This window comes from Pomacea canaliculata, linkage group LG2, assembly GCF_003073045.1.
Source record: "Pomacea canaliculata isolate SZHN2017 linkage group LG2, ASM307304v1, whole genome shotgun sequence".
Lineage (NCBI taxonomy): Eukaryota > Metazoa > Mollusca > Gastropoda > Architaenioglossa > Ampullariidae > Pomacea > Pomacea canaliculata.
The window spans coordinates 37568094-37582538 of NC_037591.1; positions in this window are offsets into that span (position 1 = coordinate 37568094).

Consider the following 14445-nt stretch of genomic DNA (forward strand, 5'->3'; position numbering starts at 1 on the left):
ATTTAGATACATTAAAAATTATTATGACTGAAAACAAAGTCTGGCTTAAGTAGTTTTATCTAATTTAAAACAGTTTTAGCTGCTGAAAATTGTAAAAATGTGTTTGAACTTTGTTTTTATCCAAATAATATTTCAAAAGATTGACGCCCTAAAGGTGCTTCAATCAGAAATGTGTTGTGCAACTGGCCACGAAATGTCACTGAATAAAAGGTTGTTTTTCGGGTGAGATGCAATGAGCTTAAACGAATTATACCCGAACTTTGCTAGAACCGGACTAAACCGACCCCAGAGCTATTATTAGTTTCATAAAAGTACATCGTGAATTTGTAATTAATTAATAGGAAAGCCTGGTCTAAATTCGTTTTCTGATGTTACTGAGGGCCGCAGTCGGTGTGAGGAATTCGATGATGGACTGAGTTACCCAATCAGCACACAGACATTTGTGACGTCAGGGAGGTCATGACCTTTGATCGAAACCCTGGGAAGGGCAGCGGTGTTCTTGTGAATGGAATTTTTCTCTCAGATTTTGGAAATCGTTACAAAAAATCGGTTGATTTTCCCCCCTCGGCTTAACCTTTTTATGTGGTTCTAGAAAAATGGTGTCCTTGTAACTGTGAAGAAAATACCTCACTGATTACCTAGGTAGGTGAAGATGCATGACTGCACTGACATGTTTAAACGTGTTCCAATATTTACAAAGCATATAGCTACAATATCTTACTTGTTGAAGATGTAATATTTCTCTATTCATATTTTTCATAATGATATTTTTCATTACTTTATTGCTAAATCTTGCTTTCCCCTCCTAAAGATATCTTACCAACCACATTCGTAAACAGCTAGCCATTATTGGAAAATGGAATCTAGGTGATTGCCGGAAGTAGAAACATTCCAGCACGTGACTTTCAGATGCGATGTACCCTGTCATTTTCGATTTACGAGTTCACAAACCGCCGCTACTGATATCAATGGTGTCATGGGAATGGAGCGATAGGCCTGCCCTCTGACCTCAACACTCGTAAATCATTTTAAACAACGGAGGTCGAAATCCCCAGCCCGTCTGCTGCTGCAGCATCTTTCAACGGACAGGGTAAGGGTACTTCCTCTTCGTCTTCCTCAGCCATTCAAATCATCAGTCAGACATACCAACATAAGTAGGGCCACATTGTCAGAATTTTTCACTCTGATTCTGTTCCTGAAATAAGTTCATTAATTCCGGGAAAAATTCCGCTTGTATCTGTTCACTTTAAGCTTGATTTGGTGATCATTTTCAAAGATAGATATAATCACAATAAACTTTTTATGATAGAGCAGATACATCTGTTTTTGCTGAAACACTTCAAATAAGGGAGTAAGCTGTAGACAAAAAAAGCCCCATAGCCTAGTAGATGTTGTAAACGTAAGTGGTTCATCGTGTTTAGATAATGGCATATGTGAAGAGAAACTAATCCTCTCCTTAATTTCACCTTCCATGAAAAAGTCAGCTACTTAGTTTCAAGTCACAGGATCAGGAAAACTTTAACAAAAAACTATTATAAGTTGTTTGCACTTCTCACCGGGATTAATCGTCTCTCCTTTCAACTCTATACTGTTGTGTCGCTCATGGATTATCAGAAAACCCTATTTACTCTGCGAATGGGCAAGAATCTGTCATCCGTACAGAGACACTTGAACAAGATAATCTTTTCCCCGCACTCTTGTGACTATAAATACACTCTTGATCCTTGTGGGTCAAGCCCTGTCTTGCCATAAATGCACATCCATATATACATACAGATGAACACTGCTGTACTTTTCTCTAAAGCATCTCTGGAGTTCATTAAAAGTCCAGCATTCGTTACTCTTTACAATTAAAGGATAATCCAACAAACAAACACAACATTAAGCTAAAGGCTGTCAGGAAATCAACAAAGCCAACAGCTATTTCTAATTTTTTTCCGAAAGTTCATTGAGATTATTTTTTAAAAGAAACTTTTTTGACGATTGACTTTTTACACGAGATTTCTGTCGTGCAATATTTTTTGTGTCTCGAGAGGCAGACAGACAGTGGAAGATTTTTTATCATAAAAAAAAACAAAAAACAACAACAAACTCAACAACCAGTGTTTTGCATCTTATTTCTGTTTATTCGCGGTTCATTCCAAGTCGATGTCTCAGAACGATGACTCAAGTAAGGGTTGAGTTGTTATGGTTAGGGTCAGTATTAGAGTAAGGATTTTATTTTGGACAAAATGGCAACAGAATGACTACAAGATCGTTGTTTTTAACAAACGCCTGCATAAAACTGGTCAGTTGCCGAACTCAATGCAATTAAAAAAAAAAGGTGATTATCATAATGAACATAATGATAGCGTCGCATTTTTACAATTTAAAAAAATACTTCTACAATTTACATTTTTAAACAGGGAATAATGAGAATTAAGCACACTTTGCTTCCTTATCACCTCTCTAAGAATCTCTCTAAATTAATTAACCTTTTTAATAATTAAAAAAAAAACCTGAACGAAAGGAGGAAAGTAAAATCTGTTTTCCAATTCGCCAGGACCGAGATTTGCTGACGGACAGATAATGACATCGATCCCGAACTAAAAGGTGCATTGCGCAGGCTGAAATGAGAAGGCCGGTTGTTTGTGTGGAAACGGGTGAAGAGTTAAAGGCACTAAACAATACAAGAAAAAAAACCAACCCGAAAAAAGAACTAGGGGAGTGAAATCAATGATCGTAAGGGGAGACAACGTCAGGCCGTATTTCGCTGTGGAGGACAAGTTCTGAACGCGAAGATCCCTCTTGTCGTGAGAGCTTTAACATCATGAAACAGCTGCCTGGAATCATTCAGACAATGTTAAGGAGTAAAAAAATTACACGCAGATTCCAATAAAATTAGGGGAAAATCCCTCGTCTTGTCTCATCAGAGTTCTACTCACGAAACCGTTCATTTTTTTGTCATCGTGTTTCTGGTTGGTTTTCTTTCCATTCAAAATTTTGCTATTTCCATTCTCTTTGTGGCTGGCTTATGGCAGGTCTGGAAAGTATGATGATGAGCGAGATGTATATGTAACATTGACATCCAGGGTATGTTTTCATATATACGATTCAAGATTTTTTTATGTATCCGACTCGAGATTTTTTCATTTACACGCGTTGAAGATATATTCTCTTTGTTCGGTGTTTTTCAGACACTATTTCTAGACTGAAGCTTATGAGTGTATACATTCTGTCTTTGATGCTATGGACTGGCACAAGGGCGTTCAACTCTTGGGTTTTTTGTTTTGTTTTGTTTTGTTTTGTTTTGTTTTTGTTTGGTTTTTTTTTTTGTTTTTGGAGGGGAGGTTGTTTTTAAGGTCGTGGAATTGAGGGACACTCCACTCATTATCGTATCTGCCCACCCCGCTATCCGCCATTTTGCGTGTAGAGAGCTTCGATTCGCCTCGGGTCTCTCAATACCTCAGAGGTAGTCCTCATTAATTCAATCCATACATTTGTAAATGGACTTGGTTTTTACATGGTGGCATGTGAGTTTTCACTCTTGGCTGTAGGTAAGCGATGCCTATATACAGGACCAATCGTCACCGCAACTCATTCATTCCATGCCATTCACTCGATAAACTCTACTGGCAGCCATCTTGTCCTAGCCTGAGTTCATCGAAGATCATCAAATGTATCTACTGTTGCTTGTACTTTAATCTGTTCACCTTGAAGACAGCGATATGTGACAAGAAAATTTCCCTCCTGGTTGTTCTAGTCCATGCTGGTTGAGAAATGTTACCGAGTTCTTTAGACAAGCCCAGTGTTATCCAACCGCTGGTCTACTTGGGACTCTCGGGACTTGGAGTGGTGCTTGACTGCCGGGTCCCGTTGTACCCACCCCGGGTGTAATCGATGTTGCTGTGTTTGTAACGGACAAGCGCTTTTTTCCGTCTGCTTCCTTCAAACAGTTCTCCCTGGAGTCTTTCTTTCGCACCTGCACTCTCCAACAACGTATGTTTACTTTAAAAAGAAGAATTATTGGGAGTAAACACACTTTTATCAGGAATAAATACCACGAAGACCTTATTTTGAGGATGAGATGCATCAAGGACAGACATCTTTTTAACAAAACTGCTTTACATGCTCCCTTCTGTTTAACTTTCTCACACTCTTTGCTGATGATAAACACAGCCTTGACACAAACCGGTTTTGCTAGTTTGAATTTTTTTAAACCTAGTGAGGTATGTAGACAAGGGTCGCCTCACTGATACGCAAACAAATAAACTTATATATAACATTTGTTTGAATCCAGTTAAATTGTCTTTAGATAGATGCAAAAGTCGGTTATGAGGTCTTGCAGACAAACAGGTGAGATATACTAATTTTCGCTATCTTTAATGTTTCATTAAATCATTTTCATTAATTTTTATGAGGATTAAATGGATTAGACAGGTGTCTGGACAGACAACAAACCTTACCTATCACACACCCAGGTGAAGACAGAACATTTCGTGTGCCAGCCTCTCCACTTAGTTGTCAGCTGGCTGCACAGAGGAAGTGGCACACCCAAGAAAGAAGTGGGTGGTCACAAATAATTGTCGTTCCTATCCAGCTGCTGGCTAATCACATTACCTCCCCCTGCTGTGTAAGTGATCACAGCGCCATCTCATGCGTGACTTCAAGGAAACGCCATGCAAAGTGTTCTGACATCCTTCAACTAAGCAGTGAGAAAAAAATAAGTCATTCCAGATTTTTGTCTTTATTTCCTCCTTTCAGCATCCTAGCAGGATTGAAAGAAAAATTGTTAGATGCCACGACGATGACGAATACGATAAAAAAAAGGGAGGAAGATAGTGTAGATGTACGAAGAAGTCGTGTTGCTAAGATAAACTTTACGATTCCTCGATGTCAACTAATACTGTAAACTATACATCAAGCTGTTTATTTGTCAGGGAATTATGTGAAGAAACCTTCCTCTACTCGGGGCTTTTCCCGGAAACAATAAACTTGGTGTCTGTCAAATTTTCAAGTGCTACACACCAACGGTCCCGGGTCTCAGAATTTTAAAACTACATTTCTCATGTCTGGTCACATCCAAAGCTTTCTAATACTGCTGAGAAAGTGTCGGCTTACTCATTCATCCACATCGTTTTCAAGCTCAAAGTGCAGAAAAGCATTGAATTCCGCACCTTACTCGTCAACATTTTGAGTTATGCTGATTCGCAAACATTGAAAGCATTTCTAAAGTTCTTCTTCACACATCATTAACATATATCTTAAGGGAATACAGTTTACTTAATTTAAAAAAAAGATTATGATCTTCTAGCATTACATAGAATGCTTTAAACAGATGCTATCCATCTATGCGGGTGGAAGTTTCCTCTCAATGTAAAAAATTACCCCAGGAATATGTTCTCAGTGTTTACATCATGACTTGTAAACTTCTAATTGTCTTGCGAGCATCGCACCTCAACATTTAATTTTCCTCCCAACCAACCATATACTCTTACAGCTTCAAGCACATTTCTAAATCACACATTACTGACTGGTCCTTTAAAACAATAAAGCCATGAGTTTAGAAAATAAATGAATAAATAAACATAAATGAAAAACCTGTAATCAAAGGAGAGAGCTAAGAAATTGTCAAATAACCCGCTCTCAAGAGACAGACATGCAGAGAGATAGAGAGATTGAGAATAGAATTGCATAATAAAATAACACAAATAAAAAATATATGAACACATTCAGTTTCATTTCACATCTTAAGACGAATCACATAAAATAAAACAAGAAGAGATATAGAGTAAATAAAGGAAAAATGTAGAAAAAAAAGATGGACAGGGTGGTAACTATCTCTAGGACCGCTAACATCCAAGACTCGTTCTTGCCCTCTGACCTCTACTTCGCAAAGCAAATTTCTTTTGTAGCGGCTGACCTCTCTTTATTTGTGGAGGAGGAGATTTACACAGTGTAATTAATTGTGTGGGGGAGGTGGAGAATTACACAGTGTAATTAATTGTGAGGGGGAGGGGGAGAGAATTACACAGTGTAATTAATTGTGTGAGGGAGGGGGAGAGAATTACACAGTGTAATTGTGTGGGGTAGAGTCTTTTTCTCTAATGAAACTTAACTCTGAAGAAAAGTAGCTTCACTAGAGATGGAAAAGTGATGGTCAGTAGACAGCTTGGTCAACACTCGGATGGTGTGGAGGACTAGGGATGTGAAGCCACAGTCTCCACGAGAATCGATGATGAAGCATCTTGTGTACGGGCGGCACTGGGATGCTTGCCAGGCGCGGCCACTTCTTATCTCGTAAAGAGCAGTTTCAACGGAATAACGTCCACCAGGCCACAATGTTGGGGAGAGAGAGAAAGAGACACAGAGAGAGAGACAGAGAGAGAGAGAAAGCAAATCTACCACGAAAGAATTTATTTGAACAAGAATTAGTAAAAACGAAAACATTTTAAAAGCAAACAATGTTATAAAGTTATAGAAGCGTCTGACTGAAATAATTTTTGTAATAACTTTTTTGGTTTCTTGAAGAAACGACAGAGACATTTGACTGACATTTTCTTATGAATATATCTCCTCCTCTTACCTTCGTCACTCGCTCCCTCTCTTATCCTCTTTTTCTTCACGAGATTGCAGTTATCTTTCTTTTTTCCCTACAGTACATAAGTGATTCCAGTTGATTCGGTATTCAAGAAATATTCCTCAATATCTTTAGCTTGAAGGTTTTAAGGCCGTGTTATTTCCTTCAATCACTCGTTATTATCATTCAATTTTCGAAGTCTTCTCAAACAAGCGAAGAAGAATGACAGTGAACATGTAAAAATATCTCCAAGTGGGATTCCAGTTCAAGAATTTTGATAAGATATTACGAAACCGAAAACAATAACTTTTTTCAGTAATGATCTTGGACAATATTAAAATATTCTCCATCTGTTTGCATCACTTTCTATCACTGTCACCCTTAAAGCAATGAAAAATAAGTCAGAAGACAACGAGGAGTGAAGGTGGATGAAGTAGACAATAGCTTTCTTGTCTTCATATCTTTGTATATTTTGTAGGTTCTCAAGGTGTAAAAGCGAGCCAGGTGTGTTTAGCACACGTACGTCCAAAATTTCGAGACTTAATTAGCCATGTTGTTGCATTTATAATTGTGGATTTTTTTTTCGAATATTTGTCTGCCACAAAATGTGAGTTTTATAGGTTATTTAGATGAATACTTTACACCTGTCTAAACAAGACATACTGTTTGCCCAGCTTGAAAAGAGTTTACAGCTAAGTCTGTTTACTCATCTGGAAACTAGTTTAAGGTGATTTTGTCAGCAGGTCTTGTCTTCAAGGATTTTTTCGCATAATTAACACCATTGTTTTTTTCCATCTCATGCCTCCTGCTTGAAAATTTGTTTCGCATCCAACTCTTTTTCTTGACTTTTCCAGTGGACTGTGGGTGAAGAATAATTTTGGGAGAAGAATAATAGAATAATTAGGCACACTTTCAAGGGCTCTGCTGGAATCTGCATCAAAATACAGCAAATTTGACCACCGAGGTTTGGTGGCCAAAGAAGACAAAAGATGTTTAAGCTGTTTTCCTTCTCTAAGTCTTCTAAACGTCCTGCAAAACTTGGCACTGAATACTCCAGGAAGAGCACATTGGCAAGAATATGCACAGACTGAATGAGAAATTCAGTTCACTGCAGGAGGTTAAGCCAGGAATTCCGATCGCGCTCTCTTTGGATTTGCAGGTGCCGGTCTGCAACTCAATCATAAACGGGATGTTGGAAAAATTTATACTTATTTCATAACTTTAGAATTCTGCACGAGTCCCAGCCCCAATCAGAAGAAGAAATAGTTGCTAGACACCGGTCCCCGGGGTAAGCTGAGGCTTTGCCTTGCGGACTTAATGGAGCCATCCAGCAATAATAGCGAGAAAAATGTAGATGTTTAGTGTCCGCTGCTGCCAAAGACATCCACTCGAGAACTTTCACCTGGAAGCAGATGGCCGCGTGATTAGAACACTAGCGTCTGAAACCGGAGGCGAGACGGTTCGACACCTGCATGGCGCAGTGAGCTTCGTCATTGTCGATCTAGTAGTATGAAACGAGTATCTTCCGTTGTATGAACCAGATCCTTTATATTGCTCGGGTGCAGACCCACCGAGGTCAGCACACAATGTAGATATTGAAATTTTGTGTTTTGAAGCTACTGCTTGAGGACGGTCTCAGGCCTCTGAGGCAGCTCCATACTCCAAGTTTATATTTCATTGGTTTTCAATTTTTTTCTGGGTCGGGGGTAATTTTTTTTTTTTTTTTTTTTTTTTTTTTTGCCCAGTAATTGTGTTCCGCTTACACCCACACGTGTTCAGTTATTAATCGAGACCGTGGAGGTTCTCACGAAGTGTGCAGCAATGGCGGCATGACAGTCCTGCAAGATGAACTGCGAGGGCAGATAAGGCGCTAGTTACCTGACACCTGCCTTCTGACCTGTCTCACGATACCCGGATTAAAAGCTGCTTCATAAAGCAAGTGCTGGTGTATCCTGGCAACCAAGTAGCGTGTCAGACGCTGTTTTAACCCTCGACCCTTGAGTTCACTCTTTGTTTAGTCTCACTAACAGCGCAGGCATCGGGATGTAAGGTGTGGCTCGTTTTGCACCTGAGTTGAGGTCAGAGCACCGAGCAGCCATAGATGAATTGAACTTTAAATGGTGTATCTTCTCTATGATATGCCATGTAGAGGCGAGGCCCGCCTCCTTTCACCTTACCTCTAACCTTTAAACTAAATTAATTAATATTCCAAACAGGCTTTTTTCCGTTAGCTTGTCCAAGCAAGACCCTAACTAGAGACATTTTTGCTCCTAAGTCGAGAACCCTACACCTCTGGTGCTTCTTGCTCACGTGATGTACAGTTTAGAGAAAGAGGACAAGGACCCCATAACCCTTGACCTGCTCAGATGAGTTCAAACTAAGACCACAAGCTTTGAATTTTTGGATGAAACATTTGCCAGGGTGAACAACGGGGCGAGATCCAAACTGCCGATGCCAGGTCCAAGACATACAATCATTCTAATGGTCTCGTGCCTGGCGTCCCGCTCGAAATTGCAGCTCCGTGCATCTTGTTGAAAGGCCTGGCTATGAACTTGAGTTACTTGGGCTCTAGTGTCTTTCTTTCAAAGGTGTCTGTAAACTCCCCAATACCTGTATTTGTACCTGGCGACTTTGGAAGTACCTGCTGCAAATTGCCCGATGAGCAATTATTCAAGAAGATAGCATCACAAAAAACCACCGCGTCCTCCCTGTACCTCCAGACATTGTCATGAAGGGTTCTTCTTGTGATAAAAATAATAAATAATAAATAATAAATGTTTGTTTAACATGCTTTGAATTTAATTTTATGACATTATTCCATATCCATTTATAACCAAACCACAAAAACCATCTAGGTATAAATACTCAAAGTGGAGAGTAAGAGTGAACACTTCTCACGTGTTTCTATTGACACGTGCTTGTACTCAGTCCTTACCTATGTCAGTGTGAGTTATAGTCTATAGAGATTGATGCCTTGTGAGTGCAGTATCGACAATAAGCTCACTACAGGCCTACAAATGATACGCCTGCTGCGAGCGGATACATTAACGCCATTTGTATTTCTCCCGTCATGCATTCCTCCAAATGGTTCAATCGATGGATGCAGGCTGTCAGCTCTCCATCTCACGCGCTCACGTAATGGCTGGACAAAATACTATTGCTGCTATTTTGAAAACAAAATACTGATTAGGGAGCGATGGGGCAAGGTGTTCTGATCTTTTTGTGGATGCTTGATTTTTTTGTGTGCTTTCATCTCCAGCACGCTAACATGAGAAAGGTAAAGGTAGCCCCTGACCTTTAGCTCGTTGACGGTAAGATGTTATAAGATTGCAGTTTTTTTTCTGTCCAGATATTTTGAGGGCTTCAGCTATTTTGGAAAGGCGATGGCCAACTATTTGGGGAAATTTTGAGGGTCATGTCTAGTTATTTTATTAGGGCGAGGCCCAACTATTTTGGGAGGTTGTATTTTGTCGAAGCACTGTCCAGGTATTTTGTCTAACAACTACTACTAGCAATAATAATAATAATAATTAAAAACAATAACAACAACAAACAACAACAACAACTCCACATACTATCGTCCTTATTTTATGCCTTTTGTGGCCGACGGGCTTCGGATGGTAGAAAAGTGACTGCATTTCTTGGAAGTGGTATTAATATGTCTACATGTCATGGCGACTGCTGCCAAGTTTAGGAGGATCCCAGACTGCTTCTGTGGGAATTTGGAGAATGGTCTGTGCCCGACCGACACGATTATCGGAATGGAACAAACGAGTGTCGGCGGTCGTGTATCAATCAAACCTCGGTCCAGAAGACTCTCACTTTTCAATTTATCTTTGCTTTCCTTAGTCTTACTAAGTCCCTTACAGATAAAAAAAAAAAAAAAAACAAAAAAAGACAAACAAATTACACGCTAAAGCTCTATAAAAGTAGACAGTCGCATTTGCATGATAAAAAGATTCAAAGCTTCGTGCTTGACTTTTTCCCGAATGTGTTATGGAGATGAGTTAATATTTAGTTAGCGATCGTGATAAAAATAATAATATTTGCAAATTAATTTTTATGTGAAATAAATACAGTAAATTTAATTGTTCGTAGTTCATTTAAAGTCAATCTTCCCTCGCACTCACTCACTTTCTCCACTCAACCCACCTTTTTCATCCTCCCTCCACGGTGTTTCCGTTTCCAAACGAAACATCCTCCTGCCCTCAAAACCCTCAAAAAAGTAAAATAATCAGTAGACTAGTTTACCCATGCCATAACCATGTTGGCTAATTGCAGGAATGTCAGTCAATGTTCTTTAATTAAATGCTGTTTGTTGTGCCATTTAACAAATGTAAACTCGTCAGGAACTCGTGAAATGACGGCGCCATCTATGTTGTTATTTAACTTGCCTACAGTATCTCCATGAGAGTCTTTGGCTCAACTCCTGACACTTACTCCTATTCCTTGCACTCACATGGCATCGACTGTGTGAGGGAGGGACACCATGTAACTAGTAGCAACACATGTTGTTACAGCAGATGCCATCGTTGTGGCCGTTTGAGGAAATGGATCTGGCCAAATGCTGGAATTCAATTTTGTTTCTCTAGGAGATAAGAATTTATGTGTAAATTTCAAACAGTTTTGGTTCCATTGCGTTCAGAAGGTGGAAATTAAGTATTAGAGGTAAAAACGAATTCGAAGATTAAATAAACGAAGCGCTGGAGGACGAGATTTAGCTAACAGGAAGTGGCAGAGAAAGAAAGAAAGATAATAGAAGAAGAAGATTCTAGCAACGGAGGAATTAAAAATAACCAACACGACAGGTTTAGAATGTTGGACAACTGACTAGATATAAGACAAGGTCGTGCTCTGGAATTGGTCTCTGTAGATAATCAGAATCCAAGGCCCGACTGTCTTGTTGTGATATAAGCATAATTTACTCAGTTATGAGAAAACCACATCCCATTAGACATTTCAGATTTTTTTTACTAATCACATGTTAATGCCTATGTGATTGTGTAAAGCTTATTATGACGGTCATCTAAACATTTGCTAAATATTGGTACATATTTGAGAAAATGCCTACAGTGTAGAGGACCCTTACAGTTTCCCAAGGAAATATTTAATATTTTCTGGCATAGCCACTTTTCATGGACATCCATTTGACACTTGTAAATCGAAGTAAACTCATCCAAATATTCTCCAGGTTTTCTCTAATCTTACATGTGGCATCGACTGAAGTTTAATAACCACGTCCACTAACAAATATGTTAACATGTGTTGCGTGCTCGGAAAGTATTTTCATCAGAAGATTCTTTTGCATTTTCTGGACGAAGAGAGACAGAACACAATACAAAACAAACACAGGAAGTCATGCTGGAGACTTAAGGTCCTTAGGCATCTGCGGATTCATTTTACTGTCTTCTTAAGAAACCTGTTGGAGAAAGCAAACGACCATTTCTATCTAAGAGTGCGCAGAAACAGCGGATGTTTTAAAGCATCTTGTGGAAAAAAAGAATAATCAGACTTCCACGAGAAAAGAAGTTTTCTTTGTTTTGTCTTGCGCTGTGCTCTGTTGCCCTCGTCACCAAACAGGGTCCTTATGTTCTCCAAGCAAAGTCTTTGAACTCACCAAGCAGAGAGGTATTTATCTTTTGCTTTAAACTACGCTAGCTATTCGAAAAGTCGAACATCTACATTCATCTCTCACTCCACCCCCACCACCACTACACCTAAACACGACAACCCGAACCCGAAAGCGATCTTCAGTATTCATTAAGAATTCAGCACAAATGCTGTCTTCCGTTAACAGTGTGTCCATAGAAGAAGAAGGAAGAAAAAAATTTACGCGAATGCTGATTGGCTGGATAAGATGTGGGTCGGGTTCTCAGTGACCTTCTGAAAGTGTTTGCCAACAGCGGCATCGGTTTGACATCAGGCGATAGGAGCGCGCACACGCCGGCCAGCTTATCCCCAGGTTCCGACCCACCTACCCTCCATCCCACCACCACCACCACCTCCTCCCCTGCTGGAGGAAAGTTGCCGTCGTTAATGTCGGTGTGAGAGAGGCTGGAGAAGGAACATTAGTCACCGACAACTCAAGTGATGACAACGATTAAGCTGTTTCGTATTACAGCAGTTTGTAGTCAGGCATGGAATGGTGGCCTGGTCTTCTCCTGCCAGTCCATTAGCACACTTTGCTGCTGTGGTAGCTGCCAGGACATCAGGGATCGAAACACAGACATAATCCACTGGGTGCGCCTGGTGCAGCCCGATTTGTTTTCTCTAGAGATAATTTTTGTCGAACTTCGTGATCGAGATTTTTTTTTTTTTTTGGCAGTTAAGCAAAGTTAACCTTTAAACGTTTACTACCATAAAGCAAAAGCAAATTTAAAAAACAACAAAAGTAAATCAAACCTAAACAAAGCAAAACAAAACAAAGCACAATATAACACAAATTACAAAACAGAGCAAAATAAAACCAAAAAAATCAAAATAAACAAATACAAAAACACAACATAAAAACAAAAATAGAACATAAAATCAAAACAAAACAACGCAAAAGCGAAAGCAAACCAAACCTAAGTAAAACAAACAAAGCAAACCAATACAGACATCAAAACGCAAACCAAACATAAAACAGAGAAAAATTCAATACAAAACACAATATAAGCCAGCTAAAAAGGCAAAAGATCAAGCAAAAAAAAAAAAAACAAAAAAAAAAAAAAACCTCAAACAAACCTCAAACCTCAAAACAAACTCAAAAGGGACAACATCCATCTATTTATGACAGTCATCACCAAGTTTTATGTTAGAGAAACTATACCACACCTACAGAAAATATCATCGCCATTGTCCGCCAGAATAACTGCCACCTCATTAATGTCTCTAATGTGATTTAGTGCTTATAAACAGTCTCGGTCACAGTTATATTTTGCTCAAAAATTCGATTGGAAAATGTCAATAGTTTACAGTAAAAATCTGAATTATTTTTAGAAATAAAACAAGTCTGAAGTTAGAATTGTTCCTACTGCTTGAGACAGACATGTGCCGTTAGGTTGGGAGCTTTTTAAGTGGCACTTGAGGGTGTCTAAAATCTCTACACTACCCATAGAACACTTTCAGTGAGAATACAGCTTGATACAATATTTGACATGAAAGTATCTCAGGAAGACCCTAAATTAGAAATAAATGTGGGGTATAGCAGACGACAGAGGACGATGAAGACTCCGGCCTCTTGTGTCCACCCCGACCATTCCGCGACCATCGAGGTCAAGAGACCAGCCACGTGAATCTGTAGAAATGTAAAAGGAGGTTTGGTAGCCTTGTGGCCATTCAGGAAGTGAGCTGTAAGTGGCTTACCTTGTCTAGAGTACGGTAAGTGGAAAGCGAAGCTCAACCCTTTTCCTTCCGCAGCCATTTACCTTTCCCGATAAATGAGAAGCCATCGCTGCTGCCAGAGAGTTTCCCAGTCACTACCCCAACTTTGACTGAGAGACTTTAACCACACAGGAAGTGGTGGCATGAAGAAGCCATATGTAAAGTGAGGGACACAATAAGAATACTTTCAGGCAAGAAACAAAAAAAAACCCCTGAAATTAAAGTCGTTTCCTGACTCTTTTCAGTCATTGTGGGTGGAGTGTTCGAGCTTTGCCAGTCTCAACTCTTTCTCTCACTTTCTTGCTTCCAGAACTCTGTGTGGAGTCAGATAACCATTCTCCATAGCTATATCGACTGCATCATTTCATTTTTCCTACTTTTGATTAGTGGTTTATTGGCTTCAGGCAAATCTGGTTATTTCGGCAGCAGAGATAACTTTAAGAAATAGACGAAAGCAAGAAATGTTAAGCGAACTGAGTATTGAGTTCAGAAACCGAAGAAAAGGAAGAGGGTATGTTAAT